The following is a 23,411-nucleotide window of genomic DNA, read 5'->3' as shown; positions in this document are numbered from 1 at the left end:
GGTACCATCTCACACCTGTCAGAATGGGTATTGTCAACAAATCAACAAACGACAAGTGCTGGTGAGGATGCTGAGAAAAAGGAACCCTCATGCACTGCTGGTGGGAATGCAGACTGTGCAGCCACTGTGGAAAACAGTATGGCGTTTACTCAAAAAATTAAAAATGCAACTTCCATTTGACCCAGTAATCCCACTTCTAGGAATATATCCCAAGAAAACAGAAACACCAATCTGAAAGGATATATGTACCCCTATGTTCATAGCAGCACAATTTATAATACTGTAGCTAAGATTTGGAAACGAGCCTAAGTGCCCATCAGCAGATGAGTGGATTAGAAAACTGTGGTACATCTACACAATGGAATACTACACTGCTGTAAAAAAGAAGGAATTCTTACCATTTGCAACAGCATAGATAGAACTGGAGAGCATTATGCTAAGCAAAATAAGCCAGTCGGAGGAAGATAAATATCACATGATCTCACTCATTTGTGGAGTATAATGAACAACATAAACTGATGAACAAAAACAGAACCAGAGTCATTAGAAGCATCAAGCAGACTGTCCAACCTATGAGGGAAGGCGGGGGGTGAGGGGGTAAGAGATCAACTAAAGGACGTATATGCATGTATATGAGGCATAACCAATGGACACAGACAGAAGGGGGGGTGAAGGCATGTGCTGGGGGGTGGGGGCGGCCAGGGAGAGGTCAATGGGGGAAAAAGGAGACTTATGTAATACTTTAAACAATAGAGAATTTAAAAAAATACTTAGAATAAATTAAACAAAAGTCAGATAAGACTTACATTGAAAACTAAAAAACACTGCTGAGAAAAATTAAAGACATAAATGGAGAGAGATACTGTGTTCATGGACGAAATATTCATTATTAAGATGTTAATTCTCCCTAATTTATCTACAGAGTTAACGTGATTGCAACCAAAATATTAGTAGGGGAAAGAAGTAGACCACACGACTTTAAAGCTACCGTGAAGACTGTGGTTCTAGCATATAAACAAGTTGTTCAGTGGGTAAGAGTAGAATCTAGAAATATCTATCTATCTATCTAGCTAGCTAGCTATCTATCTAATCTAGTCTATAAAAGCCAAGCGATCAAACACTGGAACAACCTGTCGCGCACCAGGTCTCTAGTATGAAGATAAAAGAGCCCAGACATATATGGTCAATTGATTTTCAATAAAGGGTGCCAAGGAAATTCAATGGGTAAAGGACAGTATTTTCAATATATGGTATAAAAACAACTATGTATCATTTAGGGGGGGAAAAAACTTTAACAGTTACCTCAAACAACACTCAAAAATTAATTCAAGATAGATCACAAACGTCTCTAGTATGAAGATAAAAGAGCCCAGACATATATGGTCAATTGATTTTCAATAAAGGGTGCCAAGGAAATTCAATGGGTAAAGGACAGTATTTTCAATATATGGTATAAAAACAACTATGTATCATTTAGGGGGGGAAAAAACTTTAACAGTTACCTCAAACAACACTCAAAAATTAATTCAAGATAGATCACAAACCTAGGCATAAAAGTTACAATTAAAAAGCTTCATATGTAATAAAATATCTCTTTGACCTTGAGTCAGGCAAAGATTTCTTAAGACACAAAAAACACTAACCATAAAAGAAAAATAAATTGGAATCTCTAAATTAAAATGGTCTGTTCTTCAAAGTCATCACTAAGAAAATGAAAAGGCAAGCACAGCCTAGAAGAATATATAAAAAGGAATCAATTCTTGATAGATTGTACATCTAAACCTAAAAGGTAACTAAAAGGCAGTAACTCTAGGGAAAATAGTTAGAAAACACAAGAGACTATAACCTAAGGCAAATGTTTCTTAAATAGGATATAAAAAGTAGTAACTATATAAAGGAAATATTTGATAAACAAAATGTCTAATAAAATAAGACAGAATAGAGTATATACCATATGTTTCCATTTATATAAAGTTCCAAAAGTAGCAAAACAAATTTATGGTGTTAAAGTTATGATATTTACTTTTGTATTTGCTTCTCTGGATGGGCTCACTTGGTAAAAATTCATCAGGTGGTACAATTACAATTTGTGTGTTATATGTCAATATGTATAAAGTTAAAAAGAAAAACCCAATCGCTTTTTTCCCCTAGTCTTGTTCCCTCTGAAGTCTTCTACATCTCAGTAAAATGGCAACTCCATCCAGTAGTTCAGGGAAAAAGCCAATGAAGCCTCACTCAAATTCTTCCTTTCTTGTATGCACCACATATAATCCCTGGTAAACATGTTGGAACTCTGACCTCTGAAACCTGCTGGCTGGCCTGTCATCGCTAGCCTGGACTAAGATAATGATCTCATTAGCCTCTCTAACTCCCAACCTTTTTCCCTTCCGTCTGTTTTCCACATGGCAGCTGTAGCAACCATTTAAAAACATACATCAGGCCCTAGCCCAGTGATGGCGAACCTATGACACGCGTGTCAGAGGTGACACGCGAACTCATTTTTTTGGTTGATTTTTATTTGTTAAATGGCATTTAAATATATAAAATAAATATCAAAAATATAAGTCTTTGTTTTACTATGGTTGCAAATATCAAAAAATTTCTATATGTGACACGGCACCAGAGTTAAGTTAGGGTTTTTCAAAATGCTGACACGCCAAGCTCAAAAGGTTCGCCATCACTGCCCTAGCCGGTTTGGCTCAATGGATACAGTATTGGCCTGCGGACAGAAGGGTCCCAGGTTCGATTCTGGTCAAGGGCACATGCTTGGATTGTGGGCTTCATCCCTAGTAGGGGGTGCGTAGGAGGCAGCCGATCAATGATTCTCTCATTTCTCTCACATCATTGATGTTTCTATCTCTCTCTCCCTCTCCCTTCCTCTCTGAAATCAATTAAAATATATATAAAAATAATCACCTCACCTTATCTGTTCGCATCAAAGCCCTTCTAGTATCCATGAAGTGCTCTGTGATCTGGCCCCATCTCTCTCCTCCCTGCTCACTCCACTCCAGCCGGAGGCCTTCTTGCGGCTTCTTGGATGTATCAAACATGCTCCTGCCCCAGAGCCTTTGCACACGCTGCTTTCGCTGATATCCACAAGCCTTGCTCACTCGTCCCCTTCAGCTTTCTGCTCTAATGTCACCCATCTGAGGCTGCCTTGACAATTTTAAGACACACCCCTTGCAATCATGTTCTATCCCTTTTACTCCAGCTTTAGTTTTCTTTGTAGTGCTTATTACTGCATGGTAATATATTAAAATAATTAGTTTGCTGTCTTAAGGTTTACTAAGATAGGTATGTTTCTCTTGTTCACAACTACATCCTCACCACCTAGAATAGGGACTAGCACATATTTTTTAAGGAGTATTGAATTACTAAATAGAATGAGATACAGGATCTTCATGTAGACATTCATAAAGCTTTATTAAAAGATGTTAAAAAGAAAGATGAATCATTTTAAAGGATAGCAAGCCTGAATATCATAAAGGGTCAATGAACCCAAAATCAGTCTGAAAACTAGGTGTAAATTCAATTAAAATCCTGAGTTTTTCATAACATTTAACAAGATTATCTAAAGTTCACATGGCAATGCAATGGACTCAGAACAGCCAGGACAATATGAGCAGGGGAGCAGGGGGATGCACAGGGAGGGAGAGTACTGTTCTACCAGATAATGAGACTAATTAATAAGAATCTGTGCCAGGATGCCTGTAGGCAATTCATGCCCTCATGCCCCTTCCCTGCCCTCCTCTAACTCACAGGGCTGGATGTCAGGAGCTACATTTCCCCCGATCCTGCCAGCAGATTTCTGTTTAGATTCTCAATGAAAGACACTCATATAATGAAGGCAGAAGTACACTTTTGCACCTTTGTCAAGGATTGGCAAACACCTGATGGACTTCAGCAGATGAGATGTGAGATTTTGCAGCATCCTTCGGGTGTTTTCTGTAAATCACCAGCCTAAGTATTGGTGACAACTGATTATTTCCAGAGATTTTCTGTAGTTTCTGCACCTTCCTGACTTCCTGAAAGTTAGTGGCAAACCTGAGAAGTAGCAGTCACTTCCTGAACCTTTATCCCTCTAGGCCTGCTACTGCTTTTGTAAATACCCAATTCTCCAGACTAAATCTGCTCTTGCTTGAAATACTTAAAGAGGTTTGTTTTCCTGACTAGACTCTGGCTGAATGAGAAATGATGGTTAATAAGATAGTGTGGTAATGATTAGTACAGAAATGAAAGAGAAAGCTCAGAATTAGACTCATGATATATGGAAACTTGATATTATAGAAGTGAAACTGCAGATCAGTTTCTTAGATAGTTAACAGATCAATAATAGTTCATATATCAAAATATGAACTAGTTAATAATACTGCTATAACCCATTTCATAATATATATCCATCTCAAAAGAAAATAAACTGGATCCTTACTTCTACCCATATACAAAAATCAATTTCAGGTGAATTAAAGCCTTGAATGTGAAAATAACTTTTATAAGCTTTATAGAAGAATATTTTTATAATTTCAAAGAAAATTTTTTTTTTATAAAAAAATTAAAATGTATTTTTATGTAAAGCATTAAATAATGAGGGAATACACTTAAAATATAGAAAAATTAAAATGTATTTTTTAATATACATGCGTGAATCCAATGAATAGTACTGTAACAACCAAACAAATATATGGGAGAAAGATAAACCTTGATTCCTACCCTACACTGTTGGGGTCCAGCCCCAGCAGATCCAGGGGTTCCCAAAGGTGTGGGTGGAGTCGGCGTTCAGTTGATCATCATAGCCAGGTTCCCTCAAAGAAAATATTTCTTAAATAAGACACAAAAAATCATAAATCAGAAAGGAAATTCACCTCTGCATATCAAAAAGCATCTTAAACTCTCTTCCCCTCTTGGCCCTCCCAAAACATTCAGAACAAAAGCCTGAGGTGGTTCTGAGCAAGGCAGGTATCAAACAAGGGGGAGGAACACAGTGGCCCAGGGAGGTAACAGTTCCCTCAGGGCGGAGAGCCCCCTTAGGGGTGGGGAAGGAAGTGCCGGAGGTCAGAGCAATGGCTGGCTGAGGAGGATGACGACCTGGAGTGGTGACAGTGGCCCCATGTGGGGTGCTGGGCCTGAATGGGTGGGGGGAATATCCATCCAGCGCAGAGGTGGTGATGGCAATAAAGATAAGTTACGTACAGTGGGATCAAACAAATACACAAATGAATATTAAGGATATGGAAGTAAGGTTTCTCAGTTGGAAATGGAGTTGCAAATATAGAAAGGTAGAATGAACCCAAATAGTATTGGATTGGAATTGGAAGTATTGATGTAAACTCATGGCTTACATCTATCAATTGATGGGTCAACTGACTGATAGACACACAGATTTATTCCCTACCTCTGACTCGGAGGGCCTGGCAGCAGCAACACCTAACACTCAGCTTTTGACTTCTAATTACCAGTCTCCACTAAAAGAAACCAGGGCTCCTTGGAAAATAGCTGGCGCCAGGGGTGGACCATTTTGTGCAGTAGAATGTTAAAAAGTGCACAGAGAATGTTTGGGACATGTCAAAAGTGCACAGATGACAACTTAAAGGGGCTCCCACTGGCCAGATCAGGTACAATTTCAATATCAAAATAAATAATGCTAGAAACAAATTATACTGCACTGAATAAATAAGAAAATCATAAATCCATACTGATATTTAAAAAATGAATAGACTGAAAGTTTGATGAGGAACAAGACAGTTTCCATCTGTGGAAAAATTTTTAAAGGTTTTCCATGTTACTTTTAAAAAAAATATGTATTTTTATTGATTTCAGAAAGGAAGGGAGAGGGAGAGAGAGATAGAAACATCAATGATGAGAGAGAATAATTAATTGATTGACTGCCTCCTGCACACTCCCTACTGGGGATCGAGCCCGTAACCCGGGCATGTGCCCTTGACCGGAATTGAACCCAGGACCCTTCAGTCCACAGGCGGGTGCTCTATCCACTGAGCCAAGCTGGCCAAGGCTCCATGTTACTCTTTATCATGTTCATGCTCTCCTTATCTTCCAGAAAATATTAAGTATACTTATACTTGCTGTCTTAGTGTCCTCATTTCTTCAATCCTATCATCTGTGCCTTTCTTTTCAGTTTTGGAAGAATTTTCTCCTCAGTAAAGGTTATTATTTTCCTACTTTGCATCCTGGTAGCTACTGCTGGACACTGTAACTTCTACATTGTAGGGTGCGGGGCTTTTAAGGGAAGGGTATTCCTTTAAATACTTTTGTGCTTTGTTCTGGGACAGGTTACTTGGAAACATTGGATCTTTTCGGGGTTTGCTTTTAAGCTTTGTTAGGTTTGGATCTGAGCAGCCTACAGTCTAAGGCTAATTCAGCTCTACCACTGAGATGACTACATTCTGAGACTCTATCCAGTGCCTGTATTACCATGAAGTTTCTCCACTCTGGCTGGTGGGAACATGACCTCTTCTCATACATGTGAGCTCCACACATGGTTCTGCCTGTTCATTATGGTGCTTCTATCCCCAGTCCCGGGGAGTTTCCTCACCAATGTGCTCGACTGGAGAACCCTTGGTAGGTCTCCAGAGTTCTACGTAGCTCTCTCCTCTCTAGTACTCTGTCCTGTGAGTTCTAGTCACGTTGACCTCCCCAAATCCTCAACCTCAACTCACAGAGACCACTGAGGTTGTATGAGTTCCCCTTCACTGTGGTGAGGCCTTGCAGTAAGTTGGGGCAATCATGGGGCTCACCTCATTTGAGAGATCAATATCTAGCACTGCTTAGCATCCAATGTCTCAAAACTACTGTTTCCCATAGTCTGTCAGATTTTCATTATTGTTTAAGACCTTAGGGGAAGTCTGGACCCTGTTATTCCAAGATGGCAGGAAGTGGATGTGGAGAATGGAGTATTTACATTGTTTCAAAGTACCCCTCCACAAAATATTTACCAATTACAAAGAGAAAAACCTAGAGAAGCCTGGCAAACATCATTTTAACAAAAGGACCAAAATAAACATCATTAGAAATGGGACACATTGGAATTGTGAGCCATTTTATAATGAAGGCCCTTACTGGTTACACAGGGAAGATCACAGCATTTACTTTTGTGATATTCCTGCCAAAGATGTACCACCTGAATCTAATCACGAGGAAACATCAAACTCAAACTGAAAGACATTCTACAACACCACTGGCCTGTGAACTGTATAAACATTTTGGCAAGTAATTTGAGAACAACTATGAAAGATGTTTATACCTTGTGACTCAGCAATTTAACTCATAAATATATATTCTAGAAAAACACATACATGTGTACAAGAAGAGACCTACTGGAATGTCCATATGGTATTATTACAGCAAAATGTTAAAATCAACTTAAATACCCACCAAGAAGAGAATGAAATGTATAGCAATGAAAAAAGAATGAACTAGAGCTACACATAGCAACATGGATATACGTCATCAACAATGATGAGTAAAAATAATCTATTACAGATATGCATGGGAATTATAACAGCAAATTTACAGGGCAGGTAAGAGGAGAGAATACAATGTAGGAAGAATATACCAGCAGTTTCAACTGTCTTTGTAATGTTTTATTTCCTAGGATAGATGGTAGGCATGGATTTTCATTATGTTATTTCCTTTCCTTTATGTCTGAAACTTTTTTACTAAAAAATGTTAATAATCTAAGTTGAAAAAATTCCATCCAAATTCGTTAAAATAAAAACATTGCTAAAACATGTTTTCTGAAAAAATGTATTCATAAGGAAACTCTATGCAGGCAATCCTATATAATAAAAGCCTAATATGCAAATTGACCAAACGGCGGAACGACCGGTCACTATGAGGCACACTGACCACCAGGGGACAGACGCTCAACGCAGGAGCTGCCCCCAGTCCACAGGCCCCAGGCCAGCCAAGGGGGTGCCAGCGGGAGCCCCCCGATCGCCCCACCAGTCGCCCTGCAGATTGGCCCTGATCGCCGGCCAGGCCTAAAGACCCTACCTATGCACGAACTCCGTGCACTGGGCCTCTAGTATCAGATAAACTTTCACTGCATTGACAAATAATTTCCAAAACATTTGGCTAACTTTGACAGTGTAGAAAAACCTATCAATTTCATCTGGAATCTGACCAAACTGATAATTCATCCAGATTTGAATAACTGATAAAGGTTTAATAAATCTTGAAAGACTGAGTAGGATGGCTATCAACCAGCATTGATGAGTAACAATATATAGGCTATTTGCCACATAGTTGCAAAGAGCTACACATATTCAACAAAAAAATTAACTTACCACCCCAAAATCATATTTTTAATTGGGAATCATGCACACGTATCAGATGAGGTATAGGATAAGGGTTTAAAGTTTCCTGCCAGAGGTAATAGGGTGGAGGTGTTTCTTTCTTAGCCTTTGGGCAAAACCAACTGTTTGAAAAATTCATTTAGGTTGGCTATGTGGGCTAAAGAATGCTGACTTGGATTTTAATGAAAAAACATAAATTAAGCCATTTCAAAATGAAGATAAAAAGACCTTGCAGGTCTTGATCCTTGTGAGCCTTTGGAATGTTTGAACTAGGCAAAATAACCTTTGGAATGGGCCAAACTAACACTATATTCCAAACAACTGTTTGCAGACATCCTGACTAAGAGGACTGAAATTTAAGGACATTCCTTAGAATCAGCACCACCATGTATAGCTAAAAAATAACTTAGCTTATTAGCACCTATAGAAATTGCTTCCTTCTATTCATATAATTATTTCCCTTCCCCTTCTCATAAAAACCCCTTGCCAAATTGGGACATAATTTGGGTTTCTGCCTGAATCTATGCCCCTGGATTGCAATTTTTTTAATGATATTAAATAAATGCTGTTGCTGCTCACTTTGGCTTTTTAAGTTTTTAGGTTAATTTTTTAAAAATCAGTAAAAGTGCTTATTTGTGCAGGGTTCTAAAAATGCCAATGACTTCACAACTTATTGAGTAGATGCCAGATTGCTTTCTGAGATCATCCCAATTCCCAACCCCCATTCCTAGCCAGATCCCAACACATACAGAATTACTTATGGGACTTTTCAAACTTTTAGAATTAACAGAAAGATGTTGAAGTTTCTATAGAAGGATGTGTTTTTGATACATCTTCCTGGCCACAAAAGAGCATTTGGCACTTTTTGAAGAATAAGTTGCAAACAATGGCTTTTTTTTCCTTTGAAAATCTATAATCAAATAATTCTTTTGAAAGAAAACCCACATGCATTAAGATTTGCAAAATGCTTTCCACAAATCATTAACAACCTATTTGGATATGTCTATCAATTTGGATATTCTTGTTAAGATAATGCATGCAGAAATAGATATATGTTCTTCAGCTTCCAAAAGTACAGAATAAAATCCATAATAATGAAAATAAGAGTCAAGTAATGTGGAAGGCAAGGACAGAAAATAAGTGAGGTACACACACTGGAGGGTTTTATCACATTGTGGTCTGTGATCATTCACACAGCTTCTGCCTTAGTCTTCTCCCAGGGGCTCCTCTAAGTAGGGCTGGAATAGAGCAGTATGGCGCTCTTGTCACTGAGACACTCTTCCAGTCAATACCAGTGGCAGGTGGCATCCACTCTCTGTACCCAGAGTCTTGGCCTGTGGCCCACACCCTGCTCTTTCCAGAGGCTTCCACCAACCACCCCTGACACCAAGGAATGATCAGGTGAATCTTCCCACACAAAAGGCCAGAGTCTCTTCCTCTTTGCTCTATTACTTTTCTTTTCTTTTTAACAACTACGAAGGCTCTGGGATGACTTCCAGAAAAGAAATGTGGGGAGTACCTGAGTCCTTCAGACCACAAACTAGTTACTAAGCCACTGAGAGAAGTCTCACCCCAGGGAAGTTCTGCTGTTCCCAGCAGTGCACTCAGCACTAGACATTTGCCATAAGCTTCAGGATCAAAAGGTTACTGGGCGCACTCCTCCCAGAATCATGCCTGTGCCTTTCCCTTCCCTCTCTTCTTCCGGTTCAGCCTTGCATCTCCTAAACTCTAAGGGACCCCACAGAGACTGGCAACCAGGGCAGTAATGGGCAGCAGCAGCCCATCCCAGGCTTAACCGCCCTGAACCCATCTCCAAAGCCCCCTTTTCTGTGACTTCTCAGTGAGCCAAAGCAGCCCCGCCTAGGCTCTCTCCTGTTGCTTCTTCTATCCTAAGCCCTTCCTTGTTTCATTGTCCCCAGCTTTAATAAGTGTATATATGAGAGAGAGAGAGAGAGAGAGAGAGAGAGAGAGAGAGACCAAATATTTCCCACTTATTATTTTCTGTTCTGGCTTTTCCCTCTCTCCCTTGCTGTGCTCTGAACTCCAGGAAGAGGATTTTATGTTCATTGTAGAATGAACTGATAAAGGGAAATGGTGGAACTGAGAGGTCTTTCTGTTAATGTGACTCATAAACTTTAATGGTTTATTATCCTAAAAGAAATCTAATTACCACAGCTCTAATATCTTGCTAATCTTGTATTAAAAAGTTTTTTAAAGGCCAAAATGACAATGAATAGTATCTCTACTTTCCATTTTTTGAAAATCTGGCTGAACATTAAAATTATATCATGAAAGTAAAATTTTTAATTCATTAGGATTAGAATATGATTAACAGATAAACAAACATTTCCCTACTTTTATTTCCCAGATAAGCTTAGAATCCCTCTTTCAGTGCATTATATTATAGAATAATTTGCCAATAAGAACATTCAGCATGACTTAAAGAAATATCCAGGATGCTCTAAATTTCTTAATTTGAGAAGCACTCTGGCCCTAGCCGGTTTGGCTCAATGGGTAGAGTGGTGACCTTCAGACTGAAGGGTCCCAGATTCGATTCCTGCCAAAGGCACATGCCCAGGTTGAGGGCTAGATCCCCAGTAGGGGGCATACAGGAGGCAGCCAATCAATGATTCTCATCATCATTGATGTTTCTATCTCTCTCCCCCTCTCCCTTCCTCGCTGAAATCAATAAAGAAATATATACTTAAAAAAAAATGAAAATGTTGAGAAGCACTCTGAATTCATTGACGGTCTCCACAGTTCACAGAAAATAAATCTTACTTAAATTGAGAATTTTTACTCAACTGATCATGAAAAAGACATAATATTGCCCTATGAACTAACAATCTACTTTTTGTGAATCAAATTATGTTTATAAATGTATACATTGAAAAATAAAATATAACCAAATCAAAACAATATTACCTTAATCCTATCTTCATCAACTAATTTTGTCCAACTCTCTTACTGTAATTATGCCTGAAAAATGACAATGAAAACGATTGTTTTTCTGTAATACTCCTCTAGCACAACCAAGCACAAAGGTTGGATTTATCATAACTAAATGATAAACATTTGCATTTCTGTCCATATTCCCTAAAGGTAAGAAATGAGAATCTAAATTTGGAATTATTTCTAGGTTTCGTTTTTGAACACAGTAAAATGGCCCATAGAATTGGCACCTTTTATAAGCACTTAACAGAAAAATTTCTCATTTTGAAGAGGATATTTCTAAACATTCCAAGTTTTGAATCACGAATATCCAGACTCCTTAAAGAGGAAAACCAAAAACATTGAAGTGTTAACCCCAAGTACCTCTGAATGTGACCTTTTTGGAAACAGCATCTTTGCAGAAGTAAGGTTAAGATGAGGTTATCAAGGTGGGATCTAATCCAACATGACTGGTGTCACAGAAGGAAGATGACATGAAGAGATACAGGGAAATGCCATGTGAGGATGGAGGAGTAGGGTAAGGTACCTATGAATCAAGGAACACCAAAGATTGCCAGGAAACTATAAGGAAGAGGCAAGGAAGAATTCCCCCCAGAGGTTTCAGAGGGAGCATGGCCTAGCTGACACCCTGATTTTGGACTTTATTCTAAGTATTTTATTCTTTTTGATGTTACTATAAATGGAATTATGTTCTTAATGTCATTTTGGTTTGTTCATTGCAAGGAATAGAAATAAATTGGTTTTTGTATACTAATCTTATATCCTGCAATCCTGCTGAACTTATTAGTTCTTTTTTTGGTGTGTATTCTTTAGGATTTTTCATAGTCAAGACCATGACATTTGGAAATAGAGATAGTTTTACTTTTTCCTTTCCAATCTAGATGCCTTTTAATTCTTTTTCTTTCCTAACTGTACTAACAAGAACCTCCAGTACAATGTTGAATAGAAGAGGGGAAGGAGCATTCTTATCTTGCTCATTATCTTAGAGAGAAATCAGTCTCTCACATTAAGGATGATGCTAGCTGTGAATTTTTCTTAGATGCCCTTTATCACACTGAGGAAGTTCCCTTCTATTCCTAGTTTGTAGAGTAATATTTATCATCAAGGGTGTTGTTCTGGTCTATATTTGTGTATTTTAGGAAAGTCATAAAGTTGTCTTCCTACAACTTTAAAACATTTGCATTAACTTCATTCCTAGGTATTTTTCTATTGCTATTGAAAACGAGAATGTCTCTTCCAGTACATTTTCAAGGTAGTCACTGTTTGTATATACATGAACAGTACAGATTTGTGTATTAGTTTGAAGAAAACACACTTTCAACTGTACAACTTAACACAGTAATTTGATTTCAAAACTAGATTTAAAATGATTGGATTCAAAAGAATTTTACATTTGCATTCAAAGCAAGTTTAGAGTTTTAGTCTTGTTCTGTATAAAAGTATTCACATCACAATATTCATCCAGTGCTAACTGTACATTCTATTAATAATACTAGGAAGAAGCAAAGGACCAAATAAACCTAAAAGACAGAACTAGATATATTTTCTTCAATGATGGTCTTTTGAGGTTAAAGGTAATCAAATAGAAGAGAATGCTTACATCAATATCTGTTTGAAGAGCAAACTTTAGAAGTGAGCATGTTAATAGTATCACTTTTTAAAACATGCAATGGACTTAATAGAGAGAAAGAAGAGCTCAGTTGTTTCTCCTGTATGAAAGCGATACTAATAAAAATATCTGAATAAAGATCTATCTTTAGATAAGTCAATACCGGATGCTTAAAGGTAATACTAACATTTAATCTAAAAACATTTTCATCTTATACTAGACTCACTACAGACTAGTCACAGAAATGAAGAGTTAAAATTCCAATGGAAAAAAATCATAACACATGAAATAAAGACATGTCATATAAGAAGTTCACTGTTCATATATACAACAGCAACAATTTTACTATGTACCAATTTTTATAAGGTAGGACATGTTTTTATTGGCTATGATTTTGTGTTATCAACAATAAAAGATTATATAGTTTTTTCCCCTTTCTTCTCTTCTTCCCTTACCCTATTTTGTTTTGTTTTTATTTTATAGGCGTGCCATCAAGATGCTCCAGTGTTGCAATATTAGAACAAGGTACTAGTTTTGCAATCAGGCTCAATGATTGATAGATTCTTAACCATATTAATTTTATGGCAAATATTTCAAAATTTGGCAGTTTTAAAATAGCATATATTTTAGAATCTCTCTCCTGCCACTGCTTAATGTTAGAAGCAGTGAATTGTAAGAAAAATTAGAGAAACCAGAAAATGATATTTATCATGAATGGCAAGGAAAGGGGAACTCAAAAGTCACTATACTACTCCAAATTTAACAGAATGCTCCCTCTAGCATCAAGTCTTATTTATCTCTAATACTTAATATGTGAGAAGATTCTAGCAAGTGAAAACAAAATGCAATTACATTTTATTGCAAGAAATTTAGAAACATATTTTTAACAAAGTTAGCTATTCAAAAGTGTTACCTTAGGCTGTCTCTTAATAGCTCCTTTTCACAAGTGTGAAATTTAATGAAGGCAACAGCATTTATAAGCCACACCAAAATGGTATCTTAATTACTAGCTGTATTTACTTAGGCAAGAACAGATTAAATGGAAAGAGAAATTAGTTTTACAAATGGCATCATACATCTTTATGTTACACCCCCCTCCATCAAGTCACAGATGGTTATGTCTCTTGAACTTCCTAATAATGTAGGCAATTTTCTTTTCCTTGGGCACACCCAAATTCATCACTTCTCTAAATTATATATTATTTTTGAATCATTTACAAAAATTGAAGCTGTTTATCATAGTAATTTAACATGAAATGGACCTTTCCCTTAATGTGCTCTATATGAATATGAAACAAGATTTATTGAAACTACTGGTCTTATAAACTTTGCAGTGTACTCATTACATACAGTTTGGAGGAATACCTCCACCTGACCTAACTAAGTAAGGGTTCCTACTTCCAAATCTAATGGCTAAAGCCTGGGGTAAAGTCATGGCTAATGGTACTTAAGCCTGTCACCCAATTCATGTCTTAAAATAGGGATTCATGAGGACCTATGTAAGACTGCTCTCCTCAGATGAGTGTCCATAAAACTCATGCATTAAAAAGAGCCCAGAGATGTTGCTTCTAATAATGGCCAAGTAATTTATATTAGAACAATAATTCCACATACAACACCTATAATATCTGGACAAAATACTTTTAAAAACACACACACACAAAACAAAAACAAAAAACACACACCAAAAAACCAAAGCAACACACCCCCCTCCCCTCCAAAAGCACTGGAAAGCATCAAAACCAGCAAGATACTGCACTGGAGGATTGAGCACTGGGATGAGTTCTTGGTTTTCTACTTTGGGCAGGCCAAGAGGCTAAAACTCAGAAAATCTATAGTTTTACTTTCTCATCTCAGAGGAAAAGATTTCAGAATTTCAGAACAAATGTAGCAGCTGGTGAGGAGGAAAATACTACAAAGAAGAGAACAAGGAGCATCCCCAAATTGTTTATAAACACTGCCCCAATCTTTGGTTAACCCATGCAGTACATATGTAAAGAGCAGATTCTAAGTAGTCCAGATAAGGCTAAAAGGACCAAACAAAAATTTCAGCTGCTATCCACTGTGGAGGACATAAAGTTTACAATTCCAGTTCAGCCAATCTAATGGCCTGATTTAAAAAAAAAAAAAAAGCAATATACTTAGGAAAAACACAACAGAATCCAAAGTCTTTACAATACATCACTCATAGTGACTAAGATACAATCCAAAGGTAATTCAAGAAGATGTGGACCATACTGAGACATTCAATGGAAGCTGACCCTGAGAGGACTCCAGATGTTAGAGTTTACATACAAGGAATTTAAGCAGCTAGTACTACTATGTTCGAGGACATTAAGGAGAATATACTTGCAAGGAATAAAAAGATAAACTCAGTAGAGAAACTGAAACAATATAAAAGAGATAAATGAACATTTTAAATTTGAAAATTACAATGTCTGAAATAAAAGCGTCACTGGATGGGTTAACTGCAATTTGAAGAGAATAAAAGGATATATGAAATTTGAAGCAACACCAATAAAAATTTGACAATACTTAGAAAAATATATTTTAAAAAGTGAACAGAGCCTCAGGCACTTGGGGGACAACATGAGGTATATAACATATATGTAACTGATTCCTAGCAGGAGAGAAAATGCAAAAGAAAAAATACCTGAAAAAACGAAGGATGGCCCCAAACTGACTCAATATCGTTAAAGTCATAAACCTCAGCAAACCCCAAGAAAGATAAACACGAAGGAAAATATGCCTAGGCACAGCCATAATCAAAATGATAAAAACCAAAATTAAAGAAAAAAAATCTTGAAGGCAGCCAGAGGCAAAACCAAACCAAACCAAACCAACAAAAAACCCACATTACATACAAGGGAATAATGAATGATTCAAAATGTCTGCTGACTTCTCATTAGAAACAACAAAGGCCAGAAGAAACAATGGAACAATATATTAAATTTCTAAAAGAATAAAAGAAAAAAATCCAAAATACCTTATCTAGTAAAAAATATCCCTTAAGAGTTAAAGTGAAATAAAATTTTACATTAAACAAAAAACTAAAAGAAATTCATTTTTAGCAGGTGTACAAGAAATGTTAAAAGATCAGTAGGCAGGAGACAAAGGATACCAAAAGAAAACAGATACTCACAAAGAAATAAACAGGATCATAAATGATAAATATGGGGTAAACATAAAAGACTGATTTTCCATTCATTTCATTAAAATACATGACTGTATAAAGCAAAAATTATAACGTTGTATAATGGAGTTAATCATGTTTCTACATGTATTATGTATAGCAGGGGTGGGGAACTTTTTTTCTGCCAAGGGCCATTTGGATAGTTATAACTTCATTGGAGGGCCACACAAAATGATCAACTTAAAAATTAGCCTGTTATATTTGGTCAAACATTTAATTAACTCACCCCTAATGTGTTGGCAGGGTCAGACCAAATGATTTCGCTGGCTGGACGTTTCCCCCCCATGATGTATAGCAACTATATCATAATGAATAGAGGACTAAAGTAAATGAACCCATATAGCTGAAAGTTTCTTATATTTTATGTGCTGTGGTACATAAATTTTAAATCTAAGTAGATTATGAAAAATTAAGTTTATACATTTTACTTCCTCACGTAACAACTTTAAAAAATATGAAGAGAGCCCTGGTGTTGCTCAGTGATTAGAGCTTCAGCCTGAAAACTGAAGGGTCACCAGTTCAATTCCCAATCAAGGGCACATACCTGGGTTGTGGGTTTGATCCCCAGCCCCTACTGGGGTGCATGTGGGAGGCCATCAATTGATGTGTCGCTCTCACATCGATCACTGTCTCTCTGTCTTCCTCTCTGTCCTTCTTCCTGCTTCCATCCCTTGCATTCTTTCTAAAAATCAATGAAAAAAAATATCCTTGGGTGAGGATTAACACAAAAAAAAATTAAAAATAAAAAAATATGAAGAGAAATAGTTAATAAGCAGAAACAGAAGAACAAAAACCAAAGGAGATAAATAACCACCATATCAGTAATTATATTAACTGTTAGTGGATTAAACATTCCAAAATGCAAAGGTTGTCCAATGGATAAAAAAGCATTACTCATGCTGTCTATGAGAAATACACAGACATAAAATAGGCAGAATGTAAATGGATGGAAAGATGTGCCATTAAAAAATACATAAGTATGAATAAGATTAATGAATTGGTTATATTAAAATCAAATAATGTAGACTTCAAGATAAAAAATAACTAGAGATAAAGAGAAACATAATTATAACATCTTCAATTCACCAGGAATTATAATGTGTATGCAGCAATCATAATGTGTATCCATATACAGTAAACCCTTGATTTTGTGGACCTCAGACCTCGATTTAATGGATTTCAGATTTAATGGACAAAATTTCCAGTCCATATGTCATATGTGAAAATTAACACCTTGTTAATTTAAAAATGCTTTTAACCTAGATTTGCTTATAACTAAGTTAACAGGGTTTTTTTGTTATTAATTCACTGTTATTTTTAAACAATTTTATCGAATAGGCCCTATGTTGGAAAAACCAGTTGTAATTTCACCAACATAAATAAATATTACATATCTATAACTATAGTCTACATATTTAAATCCAAGAGTCAATGCTTATAAACAACGTTCGGGGAATGATTACCATGTGATCACAGCACATAGCTCTCAATGCATGGCATGGCTTTCTGCAGCAGTTTTAACACGTGCCAGCCGATGTTCCCAGGTGCACTAAGCCACACCCCAGCTGTAGGCATTTGCTTATTCACAGCCACTGGGAAATGCACTTATTTACTGAACCTATTCAGCATAAATTTAAAAATTAGAGTAATAATCTAGAAAATTTTTCCTGTGAAATTAAACTTTTCATACATAGTTAATTACACAAACATGTCTACATTAAGTAAAAACAGGTAAACTAATTTGTCAATGTTTTAACATACACACTTGGAAAATCTACTTTATTATATAATGGACCTTCGGCTTTAACAGACACACCCTGGCCTGAATTAATCCATTATATGGAGGTTTTAGTGTACTAACAATTGGAAATTGAAATTTTAAAAATAATGAGAGCATCCAAAAACATAAAATGCTTAGAAATACATTTAACAAAAACATATTCTAAGCATTTTATGTTTCAGACCACTACACTGAAAAATATAAAACACTGTCAAGAGATAGTAAAGAAAAAGAATTGAATTTTCATGGATTTGAAACCTCATCATTAAACTGTCAATTCTCCCCAAATTGATTAATTCAGTCCAACCCCATCCAAAAGCCCAGCAGGCTTGATTTTGTAGAAATTGTCAAGCTCTTTCTAAAGGAACTGAAAATCTAATTAAAACAGCAAAAAGTAAAAAGCTTCTAAGACAGTGGTTCTCAACCTTGGCTGCACATTAGAATCACCTGGGATCAGGAGTTTAAAAAGATTCCCAGGTGATTCTAATGTGCAGCCAAGGTTGAGAACCACTGTTCTAAGAAGAAAATGTAGGAGAAAAATCTTTGCAATTTTGGAGTAAAAAAAAAAAAAAGATTTCATAGCTAGGACATAAAAAGCATAAGGTTTAAAAAAACTGACATACTGAATTTCATCAAAATGTTTTGTTCTTTAAAAAGCACCATTGTTGCACAGTGGTTAGGGCGATGGCCCAAGCACCACGGGTTCGATTTCTGGTCAAGGGCCCATACTGTGCTTGGGTTGCAGGTTCCTCCCAGGCCCCAAGTTGGGGCGTGTTGGGGGGGCAACCAATCTCAATCTCTCCCAGTATCTATCTATCTATCTATCTATCTATCTATCTATCTTATCTATCATCTATCTATCTATCATCATCTATCTTCCCTCCCTTCTCCCTCCCTCATACCTTCCCCTCCTTTTATTTCTACTCTATCTAGAAAAATCAATGGGAAAAAATATCCTTGGGTGAGGATTAACAACAATACCATTAAGTAAACAATACAAAAAGTATATGTGTATCAATAAACTCATATCCAGAATATACTTTAAAATCTTACAAATCAATCAAGACAAAAATAACCCAATTATAGCCCTAACCGGTTTGGTTCAGTGGATAGAGCATCGGCCTAGGGACTGAAAGGTCCCAGGTTCAATTCCGGTCAAGGGCATGTACCTTGGTTGCAGGCACATCCCCAGTAGGAGGTGTGCAGGAGGCAGCTGATCAATGTTTCTAACTCTCTATCCCTCTCACTTCCTCTCTGTAAAAAATCAATAAAATATATATTTTTAAAAATAACCCAATTATAAAATGGATAAATAATAAATATAGAAAATACAGGTGGATAAATAATATAGAAAAATATAGATGTTAAGCTCTTACACTGATCTTGGCAATGATTTTTTGTTTGTTTGACACCAAAAGCAAGAACAAACAAGTAGGACTATATCAAACTAAAAGGCTTCTGCACAGAAAACTATCATAAAACAACCTACTGAATGGAGAGAATATTTGCAAGTCATATCTGGTAGAGGGTTGATTCCCAAAATATATAAAGAACTCATACAACTCAGTAGAAAAAAAGAGAAACAACCTGATTAAAAAATGGGCAGAGGATCTGAACAGACATATTCCCAAAGATGCATACAGATGACCAACAGGTACATGGAAAGGTGCTCAGCATCCCTAATCATTAGGGAAATGCAAATCCAAACCACAATGAGCTATCACCTCACACTTGTTAGACTTGCTATCACCAAAAAAGACAAGAAATAGCAAGTGTTGGCAAGGATGTGAAGAAAAGGGAACCCTTGTCTGTTGGTGGGATTGTAAATTGAAATAGCCACTGTGGAAGACAGTATGGAGGTTCCTTAAAAAATTAAACACAGAAACCTATCATATGATCCAGCAATTCCACTTCTGGGTATTTATCTAAAGAAAACAAAAACACTAAAAAAGATATATGCACCCCCCCCTCCCCTTTGCCCTGTTCACTGCAACTTTATTTACAATAGCCAAGACATGGAAGTGTCCACTGATGGATGAACGGATAAAGAAAATATGGTATATGTACACAATGCCATATTATTCAGTCATAAAAAAGGAAATCTTGCCATTTGCAACAACATGAATGAACCTGGAGGGCGATATGCTAAGTAAAATAAGTCAGACAAAGAAAGACAAATACCAAATAATCTCATATGTGGAATCTAAAACCAACCAACCCACAAACCCCAAGCTCATATACACAGAGAACAGACTGGTGGTTGCTGGAGTTGGGGGTGGTTTTGGGAGGGGGGAAATTGGTAGAAGGATCAAGAGGTACAAACGTCCAATTATAAAGTAAATATGTCATAGGAATGCAACGTACAGTATGGTGACTAGAGTTACTAATACAGTATTGCATATTTCAAAGTTCCTAAGAGATTAGATCTTAGAAGTTCTCATTAGACACAAATTGGAACTATGGTGATGAATATTAACTAGACTTATTGTGGTGATCATTTTGCAACATATACAAATATCAAATTATTCTGACAATACCAAATGTTGGTGACAATACAGAGGAACTACAATTTATATGTATGCACGACAGGTGAAAGGGTTATTATAGTCATATATGGATACAGATATGAATGCATGTACACATATATGCATTCTTATTCATGTATGAAGATGAAAAATGATTAATGGTAGTAGTTACCTCCAGGAATGAAGGCAGAGGGATGGACAAAACTTAATTATATCTTACTGTTCTGCTCTCTGAAAGCTGTATGCTTTTACATGATTGCCATTCACTGAACACCTCCCCGATAATGTGTATGATGGGTGCTTTATATACTTCATATCTTTTATTCCTCACAACAAGTATAAACTGGTTACTTTCTTAATTCATCCTTGTAGTTTTCAATTGAGTGTATTTTTTTTAATCCTCAGAGAAACATCGATGTGAGAGAAAAACATTGAAAGAAAAAAAAAACATTGATCATTTGCCCCTCCATGCGAGCCTCAATTGGGGATCAAACCCGCAACCTTCTGGTGTACGGAAGGACACTCCAACTGAGTACCTGGCAAGACTCAACTGTTTTAATATGAATCCTTAGATGGGAAAGGGAGACAATGTCCATACTGTTATGCTATACCCAGCACACCATCTCTTCATTCGAGTACTATGAGCAGAAACTGTGCTGTGCAGACAATGGAATTAGTGAACACTCGTGGGAAGACTTAGAAAGTTACAGAAATGTTCTGCAGGGTCCTAATTTTTCTTAATCTTTGATAAAGCATGCCAACCACAAACTTATCCATGTTTTTAAAGCAAGTTATATTTTCAGCCTGCATAACATTTAGGGAGGAACTATAACATAAAATGACTACTTGTAAGTTTGGTAATTAATATTACCTCCTTGGACCTTAAATAACATCTCCTAACTCTAATATATGCAGGGGTATAGTATTCAAATCTGCAGTTAATTTATCCTTATCTCTAAGTATCTTCTGAATTTTGACCATAACACTCTTCTTTCCATAACTGAGATCAATTATCCTCCTATATAATAAAAGCCTAATATGCTAAGTGTCTGACGGTTCACTGGACCGATCTACCAGTTGCTATTACGTGCAATGACCACCACGGGGCAGATACTCCGACTGGTAGGTTAGCTTGCTGCTGGGGTCTGGGGGGGGGAAGGGGGGCACGACTGGGTGAGAAAGGCCTGACGCCCTGCACAGGGCCGGTTTCGCCCCATCCCTGCAGGCCACACTGAGGGACCCTACCGGTGTACAAATCTGTATGATATAAAGATTGTCTGCATGCCTCGACTTTTTATTTTTATCTAGAAAAAAGTCAGGGTAGTGGAAAGACCAAGACACCGGAGTTTTAAAAACCTGGAGTTGAAACCCGGTTCTATAAACAAGCTTAGCTGAGTGATTTTTGCACAAGTCACTTAATTTGGCTTTGTGAACCGCCTTGCCCCCAGGCCCCCTTTCTATTGCACGCTAAAATACCTCTCTCATAATGATGTCCTAAGGGTGAAAGGATACCTTCATTACCTAGCACAGCACCTGGCATGTAACAGGTGCCCCATCAGTCGAAGCTACTCCCGGTTTCTAAGCTCCCTGAAAGCACAGGCGTGTTTCCTTGAAACCTTGCCAGTCACTGGCACAGTGCTCCACACATCCCAGAAACTCGGTGAATCCAGGGGCTGCCTGGGGAGAAGTTTCCAGCTTTTTGGTAAATATTTCACTACTATTAACTTTTTTTTTTTTTTTTTTTTGAGGCAGCCCTAATTCCACAGGTGTGCCCCGGTTATCAGATATAACCTATAGGCTTATGAAGCAGTGTCTTAATGACATTTTTATTCTTTTAAGCATCTTTCAACAGCTTCCCCTGGTTCTTGGAAGACAATTCAAAGTGTTTGACTCTGGCCTGGCGATCCGCTTGGTCCCGGCTTATCTCCCCCTCTCACTTCGGATGTCCCAGCCACACCTGACCTCCATCTGCTCCTCAAATACTCGGGGCTCATTTATTTCAGCCTCTGGGTTTCCTTTTCTCTGAAAGGAGCGCCTCTCCCTGTCTCCACAGGCTGGGCTAGTTAGTATCACATTAAGCTCCAAAGCGGCCTCCTGAGCGTCCTTCCCTTGATTGCGCTGCCTTCCCCCATTCCTCTAGTTTTTTGCGTGTTTTTTTTTTTTTCCATTCCTCCACCAGCGGTTCTCAACCTGTGGGTCGCGACCCCTTTGGCGGTCGAACGACCCTTTCACAGGGGTCGCCTAAGTCCATCCTGCATATCAGATATTTACATGACGATTCATAACAGTAGCAACATGACAGTTATGAAGGAGCAACGAAAATAATTTTATGGTTGGGTCACAACATGAGGAACTGTATTTAAAGGGCCAGAAGGTTGCGAACCACTGCTAGAGTAAGAGAGTGACCCCCGGGGTACACCTCACCCTAAGGTCCGCCTTTGGGCGTTGCAGGCTGGAGCCTGGGTGTGTGTGTGGCGGGGGGTTAGAGGGGTACAGTGGGGGGCAGTCACTGTGACTGCACTAACGTCTTCCCACAACAGGTCCCTTTCCCTGACGGGTCCTAAGGCCGAGCATCTCTCTCCCCCACGGGGGGACTTGGTCGAAAGCACCTCCTGTGGAGTCACAGCAGCTGCGGGCTTCAGGGTTGGAGGGCAGGGGTGAATCCGGGCGGCGGGGAGCCCCAGCTGTGGGCCCCAGCTCGGTGAGTAGGGGTCAGGCGGCGGCACTCACGAGGCTCCCGAAACACGCCCGCGAGCCCTGAGCCAGGTGAACCTCGTCCCGCGGAACCTGGCGGGGCCTCTGAGGGGAGCCGAACGCGGCAGCGGCGGCCTCCCGAACCCGTCAGAAGTCCTTCACGTTTACTTCGAAAGTGAAATGTCTTGTCACAAAGGCGGACTCCCCTCTCACAAAAGGTGAGGGAGTTTCGTACTCGTCACCAGAAAACGGCTTCCAGGGAACCAACAACTGGTACACTCACCGGAAAGCAGCCGCCCCGAGGGAACTCGACTGGGAAGGAGGAGCCTGAGGGAGGAGACAAGCG

This window comes from Myotis brandtii, unplaced genomic scaffold (assembly GCF_000412655.1).
Source record: "Myotis brandtii unplaced genomic scaffold, ASM41265v1 scaffold303, whole genome shotgun sequence".
Lineage (NCBI taxonomy): Eukaryota > Metazoa > Chordata > Mammalia > Chiroptera > Vespertilionidae > Myotis > Myotis brandtii.
Note: the sequence above shows the minus strand (reverse complement) of the source record.